This window comes from Dromiciops gliroides, chromosome 3, assembly GCF_019393635.1.
Source record: "Dromiciops gliroides isolate mDroGli1 chromosome 3, mDroGli1.pri, whole genome shotgun sequence".
Taxonomy (NCBI): domain Eukaryota; kingdom Metazoa; phylum Chordata; class Mammalia; order Microbiotheria; family Microbiotheriidae; genus Dromiciops; species Dromiciops gliroides.
In genome coordinates, this window is record NC_057863.1 from 231,653,206 (window position 1) to 231,681,149 (window position 27,944).

A 27,944-nucleotide genomic window follows, 5' to 3' on the forward strand; every position below is an offset into this window, starting at 1 on the left:
CATCTCTCTTTCTGTCTATCACACACACCACAGACACACAAACATGTGAGCATGCACTCACACACATGTGCTCTTGAGTTTTCTTACTCTTTTCTCTTTTCTTTGGAGCACATAGCAAAGAGCTACTGAGCTAAGAGTGGACCTGAGTTAAACAATGGTCATACATACAACCACTCCATCTCAACCTCCCTCCTCCAGGTTTTTAATGGCTGCTGTGAGGCCACAGTACATTAGAGCTACTTGTATCTGAAGAAGTTCCTGGACCCAACACCCAAAAGGGGAGTTTCTGGTTAATACCAATTTAAGGGTTTCCTCCCTAACATATGATAATTTGGGAGGCCAGATTCTTAGCAAGACAAAGGGAAGTTCCTATAAGAGTCAGTCTCTTGAGGAAAATAAATCTATATGCATGCTGAAAAGCTAAAAAAAGCAGCACAGGATTAAAAGCAAAAATCCAGAGAAATAAAAGTCATATATTTTGTCCTGTGATTTTGCTGTGAGTTATTCAGATTATGAAGGTTCAATGGGAACTTCTTACCATTTCCCTTCTTAGGTATTCCAAGAATTCATGTGTAATATAGTATCAAGAATCTGAATGACTGTGGAACTCAAAAGAATATGAGATTCCCTATTTAACTACTCCAAATTTGTTGGGGGAGTCTAAGCACTAAGGTTATTACCATAAGATTGGATTCCCAAATTAGTGTTTGGGGTATAAATGGGGCTTAGAATGATGGGGATTGCCTAAAAATCCCAAATTCATTTCCTATTTAAGATAGTCTGAGCCATTAGGGAAGAACCATAAGAATTGAGTTTTTAAGCATCCCTTGCATGAAAGAAAGATCTCATTGGAATGTTGTGCCATCACTTCTCTAACAGCCCCATATTTATTTCCCTTCCAATGGGAAACCAAATGATTTGTGTTTGCTGTAAAGCTGTAGAACTATATAGGGCCCTTGGAGGAAAGGTAGAACCAAACTAGATAACAAAAAGAATTGTATTAATTGTTCATGAGCTACTAAAAGTCCTTTATATGGTTTCTGCATTTTCTATGGGGTGAAATAAAGGTTTTCCTGTATCTGCTATATATATTGTTACCTTGAACACTATGCAGAAGCTGTGAATTCATTTTACCACCATACACAGAGTAACATGAGCCATATTTGAGTTGTAGTTGGACATAGTGAGGTGGGGGAGGCATTAAAAAAAATCAAAGTGATATGGTCTGACTATAAGAGGTTGGAGGTTAGGGTTGAGCCCAAGGTTGAATTAATTTAATGTAAATCCAGAGCTTGGTGCTCAGGTTAATGGGTTAAACTTACAACTCTACTTTTTAGACATAACTTCCCAAAAGCCAAATTAATCCATGTTTATAAGTGTGGCATAATGGAAAGAATGAGGAGACCTAGGTTCTGGTCCTGGCCCTGCCACTAACTAGCAATGTGACCTTGGATCATTTTACCTCACTTTCTGCTTCCTTTATCTACAAAAATGGGAAGATGAACCAAAGAATCTCTAAGTTCCCTTCTAGACCCAAATCTTATTATTCTGAGTTTTATTTCCCTAAAACCTACAGCAATACAGTTATACTTAAAATTATGCTTACTGTTCTTTTAAGTAATTTCTTAAACATTCCATAGTGCCTTCGCTCCACTTTACTTCAACACACTAAAATGAATAAAGAGTATTATTATGCCCTAGTCTCTGGGTTTGATATAATTCACTGTAGAAATCAGTAATTAATGTAAGTTGAGAAATTGATATAAACTCACTTGTCCTAGGATACTTTAAATAGGGCATGACTGCATAATTATTTCCAACCAGCTTCCAATATTTTTCCTACTTTGTCTGGAAACTAGTCTACCTCCCATTTGTTCTTTGAAGTTTGGGATAATTAAAAAGCCATTATGGTTCCCTCTTTGCAATGACGCTACATAAATTAAGTCTCAGCAGTGTTGAAACTCACAAAGTGATATAACCCTTTCAAAGTGTCATTTTATCTGCAATTCAAATTTCATTTGTGTGATCAGGATTCCTTCAAACATTTTAAATTTGGACTTCAACCTTGTAGATGCATATAATGCAAAGCTATTTTTTAAAAATAATTAATAGAATAGTTTGTTAAAGGACCTTCTCTGTCTAATAGTATATGAATATATAAAATGTAATGCTGTCTTCTCAGAGATTTAAAGGCTCTACCAAAGTAGAGGAATATACTTCCATAGCATAGGCCCTTAAGGATGAAATTTTCTGGTCTAGATAAGATTATTGTTTCTTAAAGTTCAAGGTAACTTTTGTCAGTCTACACTGACAAATTCTTGTTATCATCTTGCAAAATATGAATTTTGATAAGAATTTGGAGGGAAGAGACAGAAGGGTGGCCTGGAAAATTTAGGTTGCTTCTGGCATAAATATTGTGACATATGGATCACTGGCAGGATATCAAAACATAACATGAGAGGACTAAAAAGAAAGTCTCCATAAGAGAAAATAAGAAGAAAATGGGAAAGTATTTTCCTGAGGGCAATTGTTTGGCAGGTGATAGGGCCTAGTATCTCTGTTGTCTGAGAAACAATGTAGCTAAGTTCAATGAAGATTATCAATAGATTCATCACAGGGTGGTAATTTTTTCAGTCACAGAAAGTCTCAAAGTATCTCTACGAAATTATAGAAGGGTAGCAGTCTGTGTCAATGGATGGAGTACCCACATTGCTAAAATTATAGCTCCAGTAATTACAAGAATTACTAAAAAAGTAGAAATCAATAGTGAGACAATTAAGATTTATGAGATGAATTACATGATCTGAATGAAAAATCATATAGAAGAAATGGGGACAATGTTAGAGTAACAAAAAAGAGAGCAGAGATGTAGAAAAAAATCTTCTTGGATAAAGGGAGAGAGAAGGAATGAGGAATACGAGAGGTAAATGGAGGATAATAGAGGAAAATTATGATAAGGAAGAGTCTGTGGAATTCTTGAAGTAGCATTCATATGGCTAAGGTGCATATTGTTTAACTGAAGGCCCAAGTACATTTTGGGCATAATTATGAAAACAGCAAAGTTCACCTTTAGAATCCTTCCCAGAGGCAGAGTCAAGATGGTGGAATGAGAGACCAAATCTGCCAAAAAGCTTCTGAAAGAACTCCTCTACAATAACTACAGAAAATATACCAAACCAAATTCTTATCAGAAAAAGCTAAGAAAAAGTCATGGTGGGTCATTTTTCCTGCTGAGAGCAGCTTAGAATGACAGAAAGAGCTAAGTGGACACAGGGATCAGAGTTGACCAGGAGGACAGCGCTGCACTGATTAGTATTGATATCATTGAACTATGTGTCATCAGTAATGGCAAGGAACAGCTTAGCACCCAGGAATGGTAAGGGGATAGAAAAACTTGGCAGAATGAAATCCCAGTAGACCCTTGTATTGTAACAGGATCAGGATTCATTTGACAGCTCATTCACCCATTACCCAGTTTGGGGTCATAGTTCCAGGGTAGAGAGGAGCATTCTTGGTTGTAAGGAAGCAGCAGCCTTACTTGAGTAAGAAGCAGAATGTAGATCAGAAGGGCATTGAACACACTTTTCCTTAGATCACATTATGTTGAAAGCACTGAAAACTCGTAGGCCTCAAGACCTCACTGTAAAAGCAGAAGGACATAAAAGAAACTCAAACTAGACATTCCCCCCAGATATGGGCAGAGGTCAACTATAACATGAAATCCAAGACAAGAAATAGGATGGAAAAAAATGAACAAAGAACAACAACAAAAAGACCTCACCTTAAAATGTTACTATGGTGATAGGAAAGCTTGATACAAATTCAGAAGACAACAAATTGAAAACATCTACAAGCAATGCCTCAAAGAAAAATGTAGATTGGACATGAGTACTGCAAGAATTTCTAGCAAGGTTATAGAAAGAGGAAAAAAGGAAAAAAAACTTTAAATATCAAATAAGAGGGGGCAGCTACGTGGCACAGTGGATAAAGCACCGGCCCTGGATTCAGGAGGACCTGAGTTCAAATCCAGTCTCAGACACTTGACACTAGCTGTGTGACCCTGGGCAAGTCACTTAACCCTCATTGCCCCACAAAAAAAAATAAAATTTTATATATATATATATATATATAATTAAATAAGAGCCATAGAGTAAATAATGGGGAAAGAAAAGAAACCTATGCAAGAAAACTATGAAAAAAGAATTAAAATCCAGGTCAAAAAAAAAAACACAAAATACTGAAGAAAATATCTTAAAAATAAAAATTGGCTAAACAATAAAAGAGATAAAAAACTACTAAACAAAATGACTCCTTAAAATTAAAATTGGTGAAATGAAAGCTAAAATTTCTATATAACACCAAGAAACAATAACAAAAAAGGTTTAAAAACTGGAAAAACTGAAGAAAATATAAAACATCTCATGGTGGAAAAAACATGAAAATAGAACAAGGAGAGATCATTTAAGAATTATTGAAAACCAGAGTCATTAATTTTTAAAAAACCTTGATATCATGTTTCAAGAAATTATAAAGGAAAATTGTCTTGATATCTTAGAACCAGAGAGCAAAGTAGAAATCAAAAGAACACACTGATCACCTCCTGAGGGAATCCCCAAATTAAACACTTCCAGTAATAGTATAGCTAAAATGCAGAGCTACTAGGTCAAGAAGAAAGTATTTCAGGCAACTAGAAACAAACCATTCAAATACCATTGAGCCATAGTCAAGATCACACAATATTAAAAGCTGCCACCATAAAGACTTGGAATATGATATTCTGAAAAGCAAAGGATGGAAGATTGCAAGCAAGAATAACTTACCCCACAAAACTGAGTATAGTCCTACAGGGAGGAAAATTGACAATTTGTAAAAGAGAGAACTTTCAAGAATTCCTGATTAAAAAAAAAAACAGTGCTAAATAGAAAAGTTAACTTTAAAACATTAGAATCAAGAGAAACATACAAAGGTAAGCATGAATGATAAATTGGACTAAGCAAGTTTAAACTGTTTATATTCCTGTATGAAAAGTTGATAAATATTACCCTAAGAACTTTATCATCATTTGGGTATTTAAAGAAAGTACTTAAATAGAAGGCATGGGTGTGAGTCTATTAAGTTGAGTTTATCTGTAAAGAAGAATAATAGGTTGAGAAAGAGAAGGGAGAAGAAAAGGCAAAATTATCTGACATAAAAGATGTGTACAAGGAAAAGTTTATACAACATAGGGGAAATATGGGGGGATACATGAACTTCACTCTCATCTGAACTGGTTCAAGAAGGAACAACAATATATACATACAGAATGTGGTACAAAAATTCATATAATGTCATAGGGAAGCTGTAGGGAAAGGGAATAAGAAAAAGATGGGGTTGATAAGAGGGAGGATTAAAGACAGCAGAAGTCAGAAACAAAAGAGACTTTTGAGGAGGGGACAGGAGAAAAAAGGAAAAGGGATAGATAGGATAGTAAAGAGAGAAATACATAATTTTCATAACTGTGAATGTGATTGGTATGAGCTCTTCCATAAAATGGAAAAATATAGCATAATGGACTAGAAACCAAAATCTAACAATATGTTATTTACCAGAGACATAGTTGAAACAAAGATAAAGACACAAATAATGGTCTGGGGTAAAATCTATTATGCTTCAGCTGAAATAAAAATGGCAAGGGTAGCAATCATTATCTTGGAAAAATAGACCCAACTAAAGGAGATGGTCACAGAAATAATATTTCTAAAAAATAGCCTAGATTATGAATTAATATTAATGCTAAACATATATGTGCCAAATGGCATAGCAATCAAATTCTTGAAAGAAATGTTAAATGAGTTACAGGAGGAAATAGACAATAAAACTACACTGGTGGGAGGCCACAATTTATCCCTCTGAGTTCAAGATAAATCTAACCATAAAATAAACAAGGAAGAAATTATAGAGGCAAAGAATTCTAGAAAAGTTTAATATAAAAGATGTTTGGATAAAATTGAATGGGAATAGAAAAAATATATACTTTTTTCTCAACTGTGCAAGACCCCTTCACAAAAATTGACAAAATTTGAAGTCATAAAGTTCATAAAAACAAATGCAAAAAAAAGAAATATTAAATGCACTTTTCCAGACCATCATGCAACAAAATTTGCATTCAATAAAGGGCCTTGAAAGCATAGATTGAGAATTATTTGGAAATTAAATAATCTAATCCTAAAGACTGAATGGATCAAAGAACAAATCATAGAAATGATCAATAATTTCATTAAAGATAATTATATCAATGAGACAATGTCTCAAAAATTTTTGGAATACAACTACAGTAGAACCTATGAGAAATTTTATATTCTAAATAAATGTGCACATAAAAAATAGATAATGAACTAATTGACAAACTGGCAATTCTACTAAAAATAGGAAAAGAACAAATTAAAAATCCACAATTAAACAGGACAGTAGAAATTTTGAAAATTAAGGAAAAAATACTATTACTGAAGGTAAAAAAAGCTATTGAACTAATAAAACTAGCTGCTGGTTTTATAAGAAAGAAATCAATAAAAATAAGGGCTAATGTGATATTTTTAAAAAAGAAAAACAAATTACCAGCATCAAAAATGGAAGGCATAAATGCACAACCAATCATGATTAAAGTAACTATTAGAAGTCATTTTGCCCAACTTTATGACAATAAAACTTATAATCTAAATGAAAGGGATGAACAATTACCTAAACAAACTACTCAGACTAACATCAGAAGACATAGAATACTTAAATAACCCCATCATAGAAATAGAAATTAAGCAAGTGATAAATGAACTCCTCCCCACAAACATGAAAAAAAGACCAGATGGATTTACAATTTAATTCTACCAAACATTTATAGAATAATTAATTCCAACATTATACAAACTGCTTGAAAAATAGGTAAAAAATCCTATGAAATTCCTTCTATTATGCAAATATGATTTTGATACCTAAACTAGGGAACAAAAACAAAAAACAAAACAACAGACCAATTTCCCTAATAAGCATAGGAATAAGTTGAGGTTTTCTTCAAATTATAGGTAGTATGTATCTAATATCATGAACAAATATCTGTAACAGGAATAAACTAGAAGCCTTCCCAATAAGATGAAGGGAGAAAAAAGAATGTACGGAATCACTATTGTTATTCACTATTGTATAAAAATTGCAAACTATAGCAACAAGGCTAATAAAAAATGAAGGAACAAGAATAGGTAATGAGGAAGCAAAACTATCACTTTGCTAATTAGATAGTGGTATTATAGAATTTGAGAGAATCAAGTAAAAACTGGTCAAAAGAATTAACAGCTTTAACGAGGTTGCAGGATATAAAATGAACCCACCCAAACATCAGTATTTCTATGTTACCAACAAAAACTAGCAAGAAAAGATTTTTTAAATTATGTTTAAACTAACAGCAGACAATAAAAACTACTTGGGAGTCTACTTGCCAAGCACATATAGGGCTCATAGAAACACAATTAAAAATCACTGTTCACAAAAAAAGAAAAGTTTATCTAAATAATTGGAGATTGGCACAGCTGGGTGGCACAGTGGATAGAATGCCAAGCCTAGAGTCAGGAAAAGTCATCTTCCTGAGTTCAAATCTGGCCTCAGACACCTACTACCTATGTGACCCTGGGCAAGTCACTTAACCCTGTTTGCCTCAGTTCCTCAGTTGTAAAATGAGTGGGAGAAGGAAATGGCAAACAATTCCACTATCTTTGCCAAGTAAACTCAAATGGAGTTACAAAGAGTCAGACACAATTGAAATTGCTGAACAACAGCAAAAATAATTGGAGAAATACTCATTGCTCATGTGTAGGTCAAGCCAATATAATAAAAATTATACTACCATCTAAATTAATTTACTTATTCAATGTCACACCAAAATATCAAAGGATTGTTTTATAGAGTTAGAAAAAATAATAAGTCATATGGAGGAGCAAAAGGACAAGAATATCTCATGAATCAATGAAAAAATACAAAGTAAGGCAGCATAGAAATGACAAGTCTCAAATTATTTTACACAGTGGTAGTCATCAAAATAAAATGGTACTGGATAAGAAATAGACTGACAGGGGCAGCTAGGTGGCACAGTGGATAGAGCACTGGCCCTGGATTCAGAAGGACCTGACTTCAAATGTAGCCTCAGACACTTTACACTTACTAGCTGTGTGACCCTGAGCAAGTCACTTAACCCCAATTGTCTCACATCAAAAAAAAAGGAAAGAAATAGACTGACTAATCAGTGGAATAGATTACTTACACAATATACAGAAGCAAGTGAGCATAATAGCAATAGCCTAGTTCCCAAACATCTGTGTTACTTAGTCAAGTACCCACTTGCAAAAACTAGGCATAGACCAATATCTCACACCATAGACCAACATAAGGTGGAATTTGGATACATGGCTTTGACAAAATCAAATAATGGAAGCATGGGAAAAATGCTTATCAGGTATATGGATAGCAGAAAAGTTAATGAACAAAAAAGAGATAAATGTTCTCAAAAGGTAAAGTGGGTGATTGTGATTATATAAAACTAAAAAGTTTTTTGCACAGACTGCAAGTTTCTCTGATGAAGGTTTCATTTCTCAAATATATAGGGAACTGAGATGGGTACATAAATAGATAGATAGATAAATGGATGGATGGATGGATGGATGGATAAATTGATAGATTTATATGCCTCTTTCCTTTGTGTAACTTTCCATAAACCTAATAAATAAACAGCAATCCTGAGCTGAATATCTCTTATCTAAGAGGCAACATCATTAGTTTAGGAGATAGGGAAATCATAGAGTCCCTAAGCTAGTGCTAGCTGCACTGTGGAAGTTGCTCCATTGTGAGAAATGAATATTTATCTCATATTTAATAAGTAGTTATTGTATTAGAACCAAGGATTTTCCCCTTTTCTACTTCCTCATCCAGAAACCAACTAGTATGGGAAAGTTCTCTTAGAGATTTACACAGACCAAGATCTAAACAGACAGTAAAAGGAATTCCATGTTTAGGCTAACCAGTGTATTTCTGCTTATTGTGTTTGGTCAGACAGGTTCTGGAAAATGCTGATTCTCCCTATTATCAAGACAAGCAATATGGGAATTGATGTCTCTTTGACCAAGAGTGGAATGACCTAAGTCCTGTACTATAAGATATCTCACCTCCCATTTGCTTAACCAATCAGAGGTGAGTAGGCATCCCTCAGGATCACCTCTTTAAAGAGCATATAAACTGCGACCCCAATGCCATTAGGGGTCTTCATTCTAAAAGAAGACAGCCAAAAGACCATCCTTTTATTATTAACCTGTTGTCATTAATAAAATGATTAAATTATCTAGAAACTATGTCTCTCAACCTTTAATCATCATGCCATGAAACTAATACAATCTACCAAAGTCATATCATCTCATTCTCTGATACTTAGCCCCACCAGAGTGCCTTCTATCATCTAAGTTGCAAACAATTTGGCTAGTACCAAAACTTAACCATTCCATATAATCAATTCCTTTCTCCCCAAAAATATCTTGCTGTTTGTACAGACTCTAGAATCTTCATTCCATTTTCCTTTGAAGTGATCATGATTATTATTAGGATAAAATAGGTTCAGCTCCAATGTGGAGCTCAATATATGCATAAATTATCCAAAATGAATTTTTATTATAGGCACCTTCATACTCAGTATAAGGCTATAATAATTTATTCTTAACAATTTTGCAAGATTCCTATGACCACTGCTTTCCAACCTCAACCTCATCCTATTTTTGTATATGCATACACTTAAGAAATAACTAACTAGGGAGCAGCTAGGTGGTGCAGTGGATAGAGCACTGGCCTTTGATTCAGGAGGACCTGAGTTCAAATCCAGCCTCAGACACTTGACGCTTACTAGCTGTGTGACCCTTGGAAAGTCACTTAATCCTCAATGCCCCACAAGAAAAAAAAGAAAAAGAAATGAAATAACTAACCAGGCAAAGAGCATAGTTTGGGAGATTGGTATACTGGGTTCCTTGAGAGAAAATTCTTTTCCCCTAGAATAGTCAAATGAAGGATAAATGGCCCAAATAAGCATATCTTTTTATCTTAAAAATCATTAATCCAACCCTTTGGTGCTGTCTAGTTACCATCAAATACCTTCCTTGTTTTGCCAAATTTTGGCATTGAATGTCTTTCCCAACTACTTCATCTTTAATATTTCCCTCCTTGTCCCATCACTCTGCTGAAACTGTAATCTCAAAAGTTATCAGTGATTTCTTTGATGCCAGACAAAATCCAAAGTGGACATTGCCTTTTTTCTGTCTTCATTCTTCTTGATGCCTCTGTGGCATTTGACACTTTTGAGGACTTTTGTGCTCTTGAAAGATGCCTATCATTTCCTGACTGATACTATACTATTCCAGCACTTTTTCTGCCTCTTTGACTAATCCTCCTTTTCCTTCTTTTGTTCCTCTTCTGCTCTCCACATATGATTTTCCCAAGGTCTTCTTTATAGTCTTCTAGAATTATCTATTCTTACAGCTTCAACTTTAATCCCTACACTGAAGACTCCCAAATATGTACTTGTGTATGCATGTATGTGTGTGTGTGTATAATGTTATCCTCTTGCCAAGTTCTGGTTTCATATATTTTGCTATCTAATGGCTATTTCTATTTCTATTTGAATCTTTTGCCATCACCTCAATTAAACACATCTAAGATAAAATGTATTATGTCATCCTCCCCCTCAGAGTGTCACCCATTCCAATTTCCCTTGCTCTATCAGTTTTGTACCTGGTAGAACAGGCAGATAAGAACAATTTGTTCCAAGGGCCATGAGGACAGGTGCTGTAGAGCACTTAGGGTATGGTCAGACATTGAAGATGCCAAGATCATCCACTGGATCACAGGACATCATCAGCAATCTAGATTGTTGTCCTGCCACTGGGTTTTAATAACCCTAGAGAAGAGAGTGAGGCTGAAAATTTTAAACAACTCTGCCTCACTTAAAGCCATTTCATGCCAAGTGAATATATCACTTGTGATGTCATTGTTCCTCTTAAAAATGAAGGACAAACAAATGCTTTCTAAAGGAGAAAATGACTACCAATAGGAAAACAAGTCCAATCCCTGAACTGGCTTCCCAAAACACAGTAACCTTGAGGAAGTTATTGGAACAATGTGCATCAGTAGAGAAGATAAAATTATCCATTATATGTTTATGTTTTAAAGTGTAAGTGTAAACTCTTTCAGAGTGTATAATAGGTGTACAGATATTTGCATCTTCTCTTTTGTCAATTTGTCAATTTGTCTTTGTCAATTTGTACTTTTGAACCCATTGTCTTTTAAACATTTGTTTTGTATGGGAAAATAGTTTTATATACTTGATCTAAGTATATCTATACTTCCTTTTCAGGCAACTCTAGGAATGAGCTTTAAGCATCACCTTCCCCTTGCCCTGGGGTTCAAAATGAACATATAAAAGGCCAGAAAGTACAATAAAAGATATTGTCTTTAGAGGTCAGGGTCCTCAAGGACTAAATCTAATCCACTTCAGATACAGGGTCATTCAGAAGCCTCTTCAACAAATAAGGATTTATGTTTACATGTGAAATGAAAGTATTAAACTAGATGCTTGATAAGGTTCTTTTCAGTTTCAAATCTATGACTATACACTCCTATACACTAAATCATTATCTAAAATTTCTAATAAAAAAGAATAGTTCCAAAAGTAGAAAATCTATAGAAGGTTAGGTAGAAATAATTATGCAAAAAAGGAATAATTATGCAGTCATACCCTATTAATTCTTAGGGGTTTAATATTTATCCTTCAAAAGAATATTTACATTTTAATAAGAGATTGTTGGTGCCCAAAAATGAATTAATTGCTAATAATGAAATTTAGTCACCATGAAATACATCAAGGGAAATGTTTTAGAGTAGGGTTCTGTCTAGTACCCCCAAAAAACATACTGCACCTATTCTTCCCCTTCTAAGTCCAGATTTTGCCCTGACTTAGAGAGCAGAATGCCCTAGTGTGGATGTAAAGTTGAATGCCATTAAAATGTATTCAAGAAGATGTAAGCTTCCTAATTTAAACCAATTCAACATCTGTTAAACAACAGTTGTTGTTAATATAGACATTAGGTTTTTGGTTTTTTTTTTTACTACACTATTCTTATTCATTCAAGGCTAGATTCAAATCACATACCTCTCACTAACCTTTCTCTACCTAATTCAGTCCTTAACAATCTTTAATCTCTTTGAATTTCTAAAACTTCTGCAGTCTGTTCTATGTAACAGAACAAACTAATTTTTTGCTGCCTTGTATTGTTTTCTACTTATTTCAGGTCTCTATGTTTTTGTACCTTTAGGAAGACAACAAGATTCATCATAATAAAGACCATTCTTTCTCTCCTTTGTTCTCTTTCACAACATCTAACACAATGTTGTGCACACTGAGAGATTGATACATACTTATAGACTTCACAAATAGATTCTACCTTCAGTAAAATGGAATAAGGAGATCAAGAAGCAAGTTGATAAAGGAAAATGTAAAGGTGATGAGTTTCAGTAATTTGTTCAAATAATTTTATAAGAAGAAATGTATGTGACTAGAGTCAAGCAAAAGATGTATTTGAAATGTGAGATTTTGAAGTCTAGAGAAAAGGGACTTCCAAAATAGATTAGTATAAGGAGAGAGGGAAGAAAACACAGTGGGTGTTAGAAGGTTTGTTGACATAGAAAAACAAGAGGAAAAAAGTGTAGATAAAATATATAAAATCCTAAGAAATGTTCTCTTCTTCATTATGAATTTGTTTTAAAAATTTTTTAAATACACATATAATATTTCCTCAGTTTTATTCTCAGTGACAACTGCCTGAATTATTGAAGCAGTGTGGAAATGGATAAACTTTCAGTTAAGGTTGTTTATTCTTCCTAAAGATTAATAATTGATATCAATTTTTATCTCCATCATCACGTCACTTAGACATCATCAACTCTATACCTTCACAGAGATAAAGAATGGATATCTTTTCCTGCATTGCAACCTCCTGACTAAGGATTATATATCATTCCAACTGTGTTGTGAATTTTTTAAAAAGCTATGTGACCCTATTAGCATATATGTAGTTATATGGACACGATGGACATGCAATAACTATTTGATAAAGAAATTCCAGTACACTATAACTTCCTTAAGAAAAGAAAATTCTTAAATGTGTGTCTTTATATTATCAATGCCTAGTACAGCAATTTAATTATAGTAGGCACTTAATAAATATTTGTTGGATTGGAACTTGATTGAAGAACATTCACAAACAAACTGGGTAGGGGAAAATATGAGCACTTGCTTGCAGACTATGAATAACTACAAAGGATATTTTGTTTGGGAAACTTTTTACTGTGGAAAAGATAATAATTTGGAAACATAAATGTTTGTTAAATTGGATTGTTTTGAAATACTGTTATAATCCCATTAGTTTCTATTGGTGAGCTTTCCAAGGTGCTGAAATGTCCTATTGTATTCAACTCATTGCTGCAGGTTTTGCGATAAAGTGCAACGCACAGACGATAAATATAATGCTTCACTGCTAAGAAACTAGTCATTTTATCAGACTATCTTGATTAAAACAACAGAGACCTTTCATCAATATACTTTTAAAACTGGAAGGTAGCATAAAGTTTACTAAATTTTATAATTTAAGTAATAGGAGTAAGCAAGTCTTATTCCACTTTGTGATGCTAAGATTTGACAATCTTACAAAATTCTCTTTATCTACAGATATTTAAAATTATTAGGATTGTTTATAAATTATATTGTAATGATAATGTAAAAAGTGAAGTGATCCAGGTAGAATGGTACATTCTAGCCTTTAAAAAATAATATTATTATTTGATATAGCAATATGCAATGCTGTAAATAACTATAAATCAGATTATAAAAAAAATAATTCTAATTTTCAGGAAGGAGGATGTTTTTCAATTCCATTTTCTTATTAAATACATATTGACTCATATATTTTTGTCCCATTCCTTGTTTTGTGAAATATTACTAATGCATTTTAGTCTAATATCCTGCCTTAGTGATTAGAGTAGTTTAGATATACTGAAAAGAGAAACAACTTAGAATTCCAGCTTTACTCTTAATAGCTATGTGACCTTTGAAAGCACTTCTCTGAACCTGAGTTTTATCATTTGCAAAGTGGTCAAAGAGTCCTTGTATTCATCCCTCAAATGATATTTTGGTCATTATTGTGATCTTGTCTTGGATATGTTGCAGTCACAAGTTGTGTCAGAAGCCATGGCTGTGAGTTGTGGCCTTGCTACTTTTAAATTTTTGACTATGGACAAGTCATTTAATTTCTCCGAGTCTCAGTTTCCTCATCTGTAAAAGTTATATTTATGGAACTTAATTTATAGTTTGGGAAATTATTTCATAATTCTTAAAGCATTTTAAAAATGAGAAGGGTTATTATACTTATTTTTCCACCTTCCTCACAGGAATGTTGTGAGACTAGCACTTTGTATACTGTAAAACTCTATAGATACAAGAGCTAATGATTTTAGTATCTTTAACAAGAAAACCCTATGGAGAGTATTAGAATGAGAAAAAAATATCATGCCAGAAGATGAGCACCTCAGGTCAGAAGGTGATCAACACATTACTAGAGAAGAGCAGAAAACTACAAGTAGCTCCAGAAAGAATGAAGCAGCTAGGCCAAAAATGAAAGGAAGCTTAGCTGTGGATGCATCTGGTAACAAAAGGAAAGCCTGGTACAGTGAAGATCAATATTACATAGGAACCTGGAATATAAGATCTATGTACCAAGGTAAGCCAGATGTGCTTAAACAGAGAATGGAAAGATTAAACATTGACAACTTAGGCATCAATTAACTTAAATGTATGGGAATGGATGAATTTAATTTCCTGGAAAGAACCCCTTAGAAGAAATAGATTAGGGGGCAGCTAGGTGGTGCAGTGGATAAAGCACTGGCCCTGGATTCAGGAGGACCTGAGTTCAAATCCAGCCTCAGACACTTGATGCTTACTAGCTGTGTGACTTTGGACAAGTCACTTAACCCTCATTGCCCTGCAAGAAAAAAGAAAAAAAGAAAAAAAAGAAAGAAGAAATAGATTATCCCTCATAGTCCATAAAAAATGAGAAAAGTTCCATGAAAACCTACAACATCTAGAAATAACATCCAAAAATGTCATATTCATCATAAAGAATTGGAATTAGAAAGCAGGAAATCAAAAGATAATTGGAATAATGAGCAAGTTTGGCCTTGGAGTACAAACTGAAGGACAAAAAGTAATAGATTTTTGCAAAGATAATTGCTTGTCATATAGCAAACACTCATTTTCAGCAATCCAAAAGATAATTCTGAACATGGATATGACCACATGGTCAAAATTCAAATCAGGTTTGATTATATACTTTGCAGCCAAAGGTGGAGAACCTCCATAGAGTCAGTTAAAACAAGACCTAGCTCTAACTGTGGCTCAAATCATGAGGTTCTTATTGCAAAATTCAGACAAGTTGAAGAAAGTACAGAAAACCATCAAACTGTATAGGTATGAGATACATAACACCCCCCTATGTATATGAAGTGAACATAATGAATAGATTTAACGGATTATATCTGATAGTGTACCTAAAGAATCACGAACAGAAGTTTGCTATATTTTACAGGAAGCAGCACCAAAAACATCACAAGGAAAAAGAAGAAAAAAGCAAAATAACTGTCTGATGAGGCTTTACAAAAAGCTAAGGAAAGAAGGAAAGGGAGGGGAGAAATGAGTTCAGAATTGCAAATAATAGCAAGGAGAAATAAGAATGTTTCCTTAAATGAGCTATGCAAAGAAGTAGAAGAAAACAATAGAATGGGAAAAATAAGAGATCTCTTGAAGAAAATCAGAGACATCAAGGGAAAGTTATGTGCAAAAATGGGCATCATACAAGACAAAAAATGATAAGGATTTAACATAATTAGAAGGTATTGAGAAGAGGTGGCAGGAATATACTAAAGAACTACATGAGAAAGATCTTCACATCACTGATAACAAGGATGATAAGTTACTTATCTAGAGCCAGACATCCTGGAGAATGAAGTCAACTGGGTCTTAAGAAGCATTGCTAACAATAAACTTAGTTCCAGCTGAGCTATTTAAAATCCTAAAAGATAATGTATTAAAATGTTATACTCAATATGGCAGCAAGTTTGGAAAACTCAATATTAGCCATTGGATTTAAAAGAATCTGTTTAGGATCCTGTCATAAAGAAGGGCAATGACAAAGAATGTTAAAATTGCGAAACAATTGCATTCATTTCCCATATCAAAAATGATAAGCATAAGCTTCTGTATGTGAACTGAGAATTACTACAAGAGCAGGCTGGTGTTTGAAAAGGCAGAGGAACTAGAGACCAAATTACCAATATTCCCTGGGGTATGGAGAAAACAAGGGAGTTCCAGAAAAACATCTACTTCTGCTTCCTTGGCTAGACTCAAGCCTTTGAGTAGGTGGATCACAGCCAAACCTTCTTAGGGGTGACATACATATGGCTGAATTGAATGAAATAATCCCAAAATACATCTAATTAATAATAAAAAACAGTGATGCTTAAGTGGTGATGACAATAACTGTTGAGGTAGAAAGACCATCAGGGTTTTTAGTCAAAGGATCTGGGTTAAAAGTATTTTTTAATCCCTGTGTAAATTCATTTTCTCAAACTTTATCTCCTTTATAAAAATAGAGGCTTAGACTAAATAATTTCTAAAGTCCCTTCCAACTAGTTACCTGCCATTAGGCAGAGAAAGGTGCAGAATGAAATATAATTTTAGACATGAAAAATGCAAGAATGTGTTTTGCCTGACTTTGCCTATTTGTTAAGAGGATTTGTTTTCTTTTTCTTCGTTCCTATAATGAGTAAGAAAATGAAAGAGAAAAAAATATGTTTGTTAATTCAAAAATAAATTTTAAAAGTTTATGACTTAAGATATTTTAATCCTAATGTGAAGGGAACTCAGGAGATTCTGGGTTTCACAAAAAACCTCATGTCAATGATTTGGCATAGCTGTGCTCAATGAGTAATTTTTCTATTTAGTAACATAGGCATAAAACCCAAATGTGATGTTTAGACTACCCAATTAAGCTTAGAACTAGTCTCTGTTCCCAATTAGGCAAAAGTAACAAATCAATCAATTATTTCACAAGCATTTAATAAGCATCTATTATGTACTAAGCAATGTTCTAGGTGTTGGAGATATAAAGACAAAAGTGAGGCTGTTTAACCTCGAGAAGCCTACATTCTATTAGAATATAATGTTATAGATAAACATACTATGAATATCTAATTTTACCCTTTTATACAATAATTAAAGGAAAGTTTACTGTAGTGGATAGTGTTACAGCTTTATAAGCAGAAGGACCTGGGGTTGTCTTGTCTCTGACACATACTAGCTGTGAAAGTATAAGCAAGTCACAACTTCTCAATGCTGCTAGCAATTCTCTCAAACTAAGTTACAGATAAGTCACTAGTCATCATTGCTAGTGGGAGTTTTCACACCAGAGAATTTTGCAAACTCATAATATAAGAGGTTCAGACAAAACTAATTACACTAAAAACAACAACAACAATTGAAGAATATGTTATGAATTGAAGGATAAAGCCAGGTATTTCATGGCAAGTTAGCAAATAAGATGATATAACCAACTAAATATTCTTGAAGTAACTGGGCTCATATTTGATATCCTTAGCTACATCTACCCAGGGAAGAGAAAGTTACTAAGGTCCTACTCTGATGCTGCACCATAGTGAGAAGGTGTCTCTTTTCAAAGTCTCTGACAATAGATTGTGAATTCCTCAAAGTCATAGACTATCTTTAGTCTTTTTTTAATATCTCCAGCACTTACCACAGTACGTGGTACATAGTAAATAGTACATCATAAATGTTTATTGACAGACTGCTTGACAGCAAAAGTTTCCAGCAGTTCCTGTTAAGCTAGAGGGTATTTGGATACAGGTCTAACAATAGATGGTATGTGTATCATTTGAGGACCAACCTAGCTAGGTTTTTAGAGTGGCTCCTCACTATAGATATAGCCTCTGGATGGGGAATTTTTTTTGAATCAAAGTTGATAGAACCACCTCCTAAAATGTGGAGATATAACAACCTACACTGTTGAAGAGAGTACCATGTCACTGAAGTGTAGGTTTTATGAATTTTTAATACAATCAATGAAAACTAAGCTTGTTATAGCTAAGAAATAATAAAAAATCCCTTTTATTATGTGTGAGATTTGCAAGATCACACACATACTGATGTGGATCAATACCCTTCCATTTTTAGTATATGATCTTCATGAATTACTGTGATGGGGAAAAAATCTTCACTTGGTGACTGACCTTCTGTTGAGACTCTGAACTTTGCTAGCTTAGTCATGATATGTCCAACAGTCAGTTGCCAGGCTTGAACTTGAAACCTTTCTAACTTACACTCTGCAGGCAAAGTCTTTATGAACTACAGGTCACGACTATGTTATGACTAGGAATCTGAGTAATATTTTAGTGGAGCTACACTGAAACATGGAATTAAGTTGATACCCGTGCTCTGACAGCATTGCAGACATAACTGCCTCTGGACTTAGGCTATGTAGCACCTGGAGATTTGTCATTTTCATGAACACAATAGTTTCCAAAGCAGTAAAATTACTTTACACAAAACAGGAAAGCAAGTACACAAAATAAGAGAATGGAACAATACTACTATTTGCTTTGAAAGCAATCATAAAGGGGGTATCTATCTTCACAGGGAGAAAAAGTAGTTATTTCAGGCCACCTGGAAACTACAAAGCTGAATATGTTTGCAGAAATATAAACTTGGTTTTCAAGGTCATAGCTTCAGGCAGTGACATTTCATGTTTTGTAAAATTGATATAGGAGAATATTTTTTTAATTTTATCTTCTGGCTGCTACTCTTTATTGAAGGTCATGGACACAGTCAGTGTCTACTTGCCAACAAACAGTGAAGCAGATGAGGATCATAAAATATAGTCAATCTGCTTTGGAAGGGACAGAGTACATGATTTGTAGAAAGGGGATCTGAGTTCCAATCTCACCACAGAAATTTAATTGCCATGTGATCCTCCACAGGTCATTTAGCCTCTTAGTGAATCATTCCTTTTATCTTTAAATGAGAATATTCACATTGCCTACCTTGCAGGGTTGTTGTGAGAGAAAGGATTTTTAAAACTTTAAGCTTAATATAAATGTTCAGTGCTGCTCTCTTCTGTATAATGGGAAAAGAATAGGAGTTACACTGGAAATGGTATAAAAAGATGTCATCAGAAAAATATTTGACCAGAAAAGATATGAAAAAGTCAGCCATCAATAGTGATGGATAACCCAAGATAGTTGTTTAGCCATTTTTGGTTGTATCTGAATCTCCCTTACCACTTTTGAAGTTTTCTTGGCAAAGAGACTAAAGTGGTTTGCCATTTCTTTCTCCAGTTCATTTTATAGACTAGTCAACTAAGGCAAACCACTTTGGTATATTTACTAAGAAAACCTCAAAATGGAGTCACAAAGAGTTGGACATAACTGAAATGACTAAATAACAACAATGATGTTAACCTACTCTCCTGTTAACTTATCATATAGTTTAATAGTTTGGAAGAAATTAATAGGATTGTAGCTTTAAAGTCAAAGGATTTTAGAACTGGAAGGGACCTTAAAGATTATCAATCCATTTATTGTGTCACTGAGGAAGCAGTGCCAGAAAGTTCAAGTGGGTTACTCAGTGTCCCACATCTGGGACACAGAGACTTCTAACTTCTCCTCCAAGACTCTTTCAAGCAACTGTTTTGTTCTACCTCTACCCAAAGGAGAGGAACACTAAACAGTAGTCAAAATCCATTACAATATACAGGAGTGTCTTAATCTGTTGAAAGAACTGAAATGGTTTCTAGCTTATAATGATATTCCAATAATCCAATGAAACTGTGATCCCATCAATGTCCATACTCATTCTCACAATGCAGATCAGCCTATCTCTGTATATGACCATTTTCTGTGTTTTCCCATAAATCTTCCACAGTGAATCTACCCAATGTCATTCAGGATTTGTTGTGTATTGGGGACATTGTTGCTATCCATGATTGTAACTTGCTCACAATTTGAATTTGTTTGCTTATTAGTTTTAATCTAGCAAATCAAGAGAGCTAAAGAATTAAATTACTTGCCCAGGGTCACACAACTAGTAAGTATCAAGTGTCTGAGGCAGGATTTGAACTCAGGTCCTCCTGAATCCAGGGCCAGTGCTTTATCCACTGAACCACTTACCTGTCCAAACTAGGTGATATCTAAAGTTTCTTCTAGCTCTAACATTTTACAAATCAATGAATTGGGTTTTGAACCAACATATAACAATTGACTCTCACAATTTTCAATGTGGGCATTTATACCTCAAAAATTGGCAAATCCTACAAATCGGGGCTTGATTTATTATTTTATTTATTGTTTAGCTTGAATAAAGTTATGGAGAAAATGTCAATAATATATATTAAATGTAAAAGTGTTTTATGTGCACAATTTTCTCAAAGAGAGGGGTTGTTAAGCATTTTCCAGTGTATTTCTCATCTCATAGCTATAAAGTTGTTGTGAAAGTGGTTGCTATCATTTCTAATAGTATTATAAATATTTCCTATTAAACTATAGTCACCTATGTTAGTTGTTTTGTTGTTTAATTTAGCCAATTAGGCTCTTCAGTATGCATTCCTTGTAAAGGTAGAACAATGCAGAAGATAGTGTGCCAGCCTTGGAGATAGCATAGACACAGGTTCAAGTTACAATATTTAATAGATACTGGCTCCGTGATCCTAAGAATGTCATTAGGGACAGCTAGGTGGTGCAGTGGATAAAGCACCAGCCCTGGATCCAGGAGGACCTGAGTTCAAATCCAGCCACAGACACTTGACACTTGCTAGCTGTGTGACCCTGGGCAAGTCACTTAACCCCAAATGCCTCCACAAAAAATAAACCTCAAGCAGAGAGCTTTTAAGGGCCAGCTAGGTGGCACAGTAGATAGAGCACTGGCCCTGGATTCAGGAGGACCTGAGTTCAAATCCAGCCTCAGATACCTAATACTTACTAGCTGTGTGACCCTGGGCAAGTCACTTAACCCCAATTGCCTCACCAAAAAAAAAAAAAGAATGTCATTAAACCTCTCACTGTCACATGTAACTCTCTATGACTATAAATCACAGAATAGTTGGTGATCTATATTGGTAGAGAAAGTGTCTTTACTAGGAATCCCCTAAACTGATTAAACCTCAAATACAAGTACTCCCAAAAGAATGTCCTTTGTAAAAGAGAAGGATATTGTCTTGAAATCCATAAATCCTATATGAGTACATGATAATAAATCTCATTACCATTAATAATAACTCACATTTTACAGCACCCTAAGGGTTACAAAGTACTTTATCTGTGTTGACCTTATAAGGTTGTAAGTTTATAGATGTGAACATCACTGTATGGTAATATGCTACATTCTGGTTCTGAAGCACCACAAAACTCCCCCAAATTATATAATGAACTGTTCTGGATCTTTTTAAAATGAAATCAATCTCCAGTTTTTTCAATTTTTTTTGAAAAAAGGACTGGAAAGAAGAAAGTTAATAAAAATAGTCTTTTAAAAACAAACAAAAAAGATTGACAATGATCACCCTAAACCTCTTGTGTTCATGAGCAATATGTTCTACATATTGTTCTACTTAGTCTTTATCCAATCCACTTCTTCTAGACTACAGAGTAACTTTAGTAACTCGATGTGACCTTGCTACTGATGCCAAAAGTAAAACTTGCCAAGGCACTCAGACCATAGATGAATTAGCTATCATTTCTGTTCTTTTAAACTAGCTATACATCAATGATAGGCCAGAAGAAAAATCAACAAAGGGAAAGTACAAGTCCCAGAGGAAGCCAAACTTTTAAGGTTGACTCATATTAGAAAGTAACTTCTGGAGTGAAAACACCTGTGAAAAATGAAGCACTTTATAAGTGAAAAGTTAGCCCTTTACTGATGCTAGTCCATTCAAATATTATTCCCAATAAGATTATAGTGTTTCTCCCTGTTTTTACCATACTATTTGGCCAAGTCAGTGTTGCCAAGTTAATATGTAGAGTTAATATCACATAAATGCATAAGAGAAGTACAAAGTATTCCTTGAGTTCAACAAAAATATCCCTTCCAACTGGGGAACAATCAATGAGTATTTAGTAAGCATTTACTATTATCAGAGAATACAATTATATTCAAGAAGCAAGCAATGTTTCAGTTACTGGGAAAGATTCAAAATTTCAATGAGCTGTAGTCTCTACTATTACAGATCTTGCTTACTAAACAGATATGTTTAAGAAATAGAAATTCAGGTGATTATAATAAGAGAAAATCATGTTAATTGCATTGGATAGGAACAAAATATGTGTTATGGAAAATTAGAAAGATCAAGAGTTTTCCCAACAGGGGAAACTTCCTAGAAGAGATTCCATTTGAATTGTACTTTAAAGTAGAAATAGTATTCCAAATAGTGAAGATGGATAGAAATGATGCTCCTAGCATAGAGACTCAAGTGACAGTGTTGGTCAATCAGTAAAGAGTAGGATATTTGGGATTATGAGAATATTCAAGTTTGGATGGACTATAGACATACAGAAAGTCATAACATGAAAATGATAGAAATATCTCTACTAGATTTTATGTAGGTCCTTGCATGCTATGCAAAGGAGTATTCTTCAGTAAGGAAAAGGAAGGCACTGAAGAATGACATGTCATGACATAGATTGTCTATATCAAAAGAAAATTAGTTTGGTAGCTACTTGAATGGATTTGGGAGGCAGGCAGAATAGGGGGAAAGTGCAAATCCTGCCTCTGAAACATCCTAACTACCTGTGAATCCTTGAGTAATGTAGGTAACCTTTCTACACTGAGCTACAGTAAGATTGCTCTTCTGAATCAATGGAAGGAGATTCCACCCACAGTTTCTCACACCAATAAAAATGTAGACTGGGTGTGGCAGGGTGAGTATAAACTGAAGATTAACAAGGAAGTCCTATTTTAAGTGAGGCTCTTGTTCTCTCTCATACATTTTTTTTTGCCTTTTTGTTTTGTTTCCATGGTTTTCCTTTACCTTAGAAATGAGCTGAAAGAGCACAGGCAACCACATCCTCCATATTTCTATAGGCCAAGGCTCTTGCCACTTCTGCCTAAATAGGCTCTCTAACAAACCCAAGTGAGACTGGTCCAATGAAACCATGATTATAGGAGACCAATTCAGACAACTCTGATAGATAGATAGATAGATAGATAGATAGATAGATAGATAGATAGATAGATAGATAGATAGACAGACAAATATGTACACCTATGCAAATATGTATGCATATACACATGTATATGTGTATGTATGTGTTGGTATGTGTGTACATATGTGTGCATATGCTTTTTTTTTCAATTTACTATTGCAAAAATCCATGTTAGAAGTGATGAGAGCCTGAACTTTGGTATTGGCTCTCTGAGCAGAATGAAGAGGCAGACAAAAGATATGTCATAGATGTACAATCAACAAAATTCAATAACAGATTGGACATTGTTCTGAGTGAGAGGGAAGGGTCAAAGACAACTACAAGGTTGTGGACCTGAGTGCCTAGAAGGAAAAGTGGTACCCTCAGGAAAAAGAACATGCATTTTACAAATGGAGTAGAGTTGATCTGTGAAGCTTGTGGGACATATAAGGGTGATTCTCTCTACATGATTTGGCCCAGTATACCTGTGCAACTTATTTATAATTCTCTTCCAGCATGGATGCCCTATCCACTTGTTTATATCACCTTCATAACATCTTTCCTTTATGCCCCATCTCCCCTTATCTCTTCTCTGACACTAACTCAAGCCTGGTACAGACATACATCACCTCACACTTGCAACCCACTTTGATAATAATCTGCCAGTTGGTCTCCTTTCCTCAAATCTCTCACAAATACAGTCCATCTGCCCCTCAGATGCCAAAATGCAGATCTCTCTCTCTCTCTCTCTCACACACACACACACACACACACACACACACACACACACAATTCAATTCAATAAACATTTACTAAGTGTCTACTATGTGCCATGCATTGCACTAAGTACTTAAGTGCTTATGATACAATTCATAAAAAAGAGAGTCCCTGCCCTCACGGAACTTAAAATCTAATGAAAAGAAACAGCACACAAAAAGAGGTAGAAAAGCAGAGGAAGAGGAAATACCAGAGGATATCTTAACATCTTGTTCCATGAAGTTGAAACCAAGTGAGAAGCAGAAGCAACATGGAGGGAGAAAAAGTCCAGTTTCTGTCCTCTCTAAAGGAAGGCATTGGAAAGAGTTTGGTACTCTAGCTCCAGGCCTCCAATTAAAGGGAAGAGGAGGCTGAGGGAGATGGTGTCAATAAGGCTTGAGTCAGTAGCATGGTGATGAAACTAGAAGTGATTAGCTTATCCTGGGAGGAAGCCAGGTAGACCAGCAGATGCAAAGTTAAATCTACATTCTGCCAACTCAGTAAACTCCAGGGCCTGTCTATCACCTCTGAAATCAAACATAAAATCCTCTGTTTGGTGTTCAAAACCCTTCATAACTTAGCCACTTCATACCACTTTTGTCTTATGCCTTACACACATTTTATGCACTCTATGATCCAGTAACATTGTCCTCTTTACCATTCCTTGTGCAAGACATGCTGCCTTTCTAACTCTGAACATTTTTACTGTCTGTCCCTCCCCATCTCCATGACCTGGCTTTCCCAGCTCTCTTCAGGTCCTAGCTAAAGTCCCATCTTGAGCAGTCTGATCCCTTTAAAGTTTGTACCTTCCAATATAAAGGATAAACTGGGGAGTTTCCATTTTATCCAGTCTATAGCTTATTTGAACAAACTTGCTTTCTTATTTTCTTCCCTAATAAACTGTGACTTCCTTGAAAGGAATGACTTTTTTATCTTTCTTTGTATCTCAGTGTTTAGCACAGTACTTGGCACATAGTAGTAACTTAAATGTTTTTGTTTAGCTGACTGGCTAAGTCTAATTGAAATAAAGAATTTATCTGAAAATGACATGTTTGTATTTTAATTGCCATGCCTTTCTTTGCTTATGATGTTTTCAGGGATAAGAAGGCTGCCCCTCCCTTGGGCAAATCCTGTCCATCCTTCCTAGCTAACTCCAATGCCACCACCTCCAAAAAACTTTCTGTGATCTGCAGAGTACTCCGTATACTTCCCCTACCCCTGCCAAAAAAAGAGAGAGAGAGAGAAAAAAGTGACAAGTTTTTCTTTGAAACTCACAGATTGGTTTGAAACTCACTTTATTGGTTCCTCTCTTATGGAATATCACATACTACCTTTTATTACAATAACTTGCATTGGTTAACTACATTAACCATGAAAATTTTCTCTCTCCAACTGGACGATATATGAATTTGTTAAATGGTAATGGCCTTAATTTCTTTATCTATCAATATCCCTCTTCCTGATTCACAGCAAAGTGTCTTGCACATATTTGGCACTAAATAAATATATGGCAAAGAAATAAACCAAAAGCACAATAATCAATGAGGTGGTAGAATAGATAGAGCACTAGATGTGAAATTGTGAAGACCTGAGCTTGAATTTGGCCTCAGACCTTAGGTGACACTTGGCAAGTCATTAATTTCTGTCTTGTTCAATTTCTACATCTGTAAAATAAAGATTATAATAGCACATTCCAGCCAGAAGCGAAGGGAAAGGGAGTCGCTGTGGTTTCCTGCTTCAACAGTGCTTGAATGGAACCTGCTACTCATTTCCTGGCTGTAGCCTCCCTTAGCCACCTCTCCACCTTCACCTCTACTAACCAACACTTCTCCCTCCTACTGTCAGAGCAGCAGTCTACCTCAGTCGCCCAGGCTGTTACTGCCCCAGCTTCGGCCACAGTCGCTGCACAGCCGCCAACTCCCTCTGCCTCCTCATCTAAGCTGCCTCCACCATCCCTGCCACCATGATCACCTCATCTCCCTCTCAGGTGCAACAGAACTACTACCGGGATTCTGAGGCCACCATCAACTGGCAGATCAACCTGGAGTTTTACACCTCCTATGTCTACCTGTCTACTTCTTACTACTTCAACCAAGATGACGTGGGCCTGAAGAACTTTGCCAAGTATTTCCTGGACCAGTCCCACAAGGAGAGGGAACATGCTGAGATGCTGATGAAACTGCAGAACCAACTCAACGGCCGCATCTTCCTGCAGAACATCAAGAAACCATACCATGGGGCAGCTAGGTGGCGCAGTGGATAGAGCACTGGCCCTGGAGTCAGGAGTACCTGAGTTCAAATTCAGCCTCAGACACTTAACACTTACTAACTGCATGACCCTGGGCAAGTCACTTAACCCCAATTGCCTCACAAAAAAAAAAAAAAAAAGAAATCATACCATGATGACTGGGAGAGAGCAGACTGAATGCAATGAAGTATGCTCTGAACTTGAAAAAAAAATATCAATCAGTCATTACTGGAACTGCACAAGCTGGCAACTGACAAAAACAACCCCCATTTATGTGATTTTCATTGAAACCCACTACCTGGAGGAACAGGTAAAGTCCATCAAACAACTGGGTGATCCCATAACCAACCTGTGCAAAATGGGGGACCCCATTATAGCTTGGCAGTATAAGGGACTAAAATTCTAGCTAGTCTAAAATATCTAATGAGTGGTCACCAATAAATTATAAGCTTTAGCAAGAGTATTTAAGTGTTTAAGTATTTATTAAAGAGCAGTAGAATCAGAGAGAAAGGTAAAAATCTAACTATTTCTCAGAGACCCCATCATCCGACCTGCCATGGCAAGGTCAGGAACCAAATGAGAAAACACCCCTCCACCAGTGTCCACTTCCTACTTCATGTTCTCCTCCCCAAAATGGGAGGCTCCTCAAGTTGATTGGCTGGTAGTTTTGATAGACAGTACCCACAAGCAAACATCACTTCCTGACACCAAGGACCTGATTGCATGGCTTGCCCTCAGATGCCTTCTCCTCATGGTGGAGCTTTCCTACAGTACCTCTCCAGCAGGTGGCATCATTTCAATCATTACAGAAGAATATCTTTTTGACAAGCACACCCTTGGAGACAGTGACAATGAGAGCTAAGCCACACCTGGTTTCCCCGACACCTGGGAACTGTGGGCACCACTCCTCCTGTCTTTCAGTGCACTCGTATTTTGGTTATCTGACCTTTTCATAATTTCTACCAGAAAACTACCACCATTTACATCCCAATAAAGTGACTTGGCAATGATGAAAAAAATAAATAGATAATAGCACTTTCCTTCCAGGGGTATGGTGAAGATTAAATGATATAATATAGGTAAAGCCCTTCACAAACATTAAAGTGTTATACAAATACTAGCTAGTAGTAGTAGTGGCAGTAGTAGGAGTAGGGGTAGAGGTAGGGATAGGGGTAGTGGTGGTGCTGGTGTTGTAGCAGTATAATAGTAGTGGTAGCAAGAAGTAGTAGTAGGAGGAGGAGTGGATGGAAGAGTAACTGCTAATTATTCTTCAGTAGAATAACAATAAATTGTCTTAAGCACCTACTATGTACTTAGGTGCTAGGCATGCAAAAGCAAAATGAAAAACAGTCCCTGCTATTAAGGGAATGTCTCCTTCATGGAGAATATTCAGAACCTCTCCATACACATCACAATTCTGAGCTAGAATTTTCTCTAAGACCCTCTAATTTCTATCATTTGTATCACTCAAATTAGCTACATGAGGAATGAGTTTTTTCTTGGCAAAATAGATTATGAACTTGTGCTTTGGAAATACTTTAGTACTTCTCAGAAATCTAGAGTCATAGCTGAGACAAATTTCTCCACATCATTT

At 35.3% G+C, this 27,944-nt stretch overlaps 2 pseudogenes; both read left to right on the forward strand.

The window, feature by feature from the left end:
* LOC122747387 overlaps nucleotides 1-26,069 on the forward strand; it is a 90,195-nt pseudogene extending 64,126 nt beyond the window's left edge.
* On the forward strand, nucleotides 26,066-27,212 carry LOC122747388 (annotated as a pseudogene).
* Nucleotides 27,213-27,944: the final 732 nt, after the last annotated feature.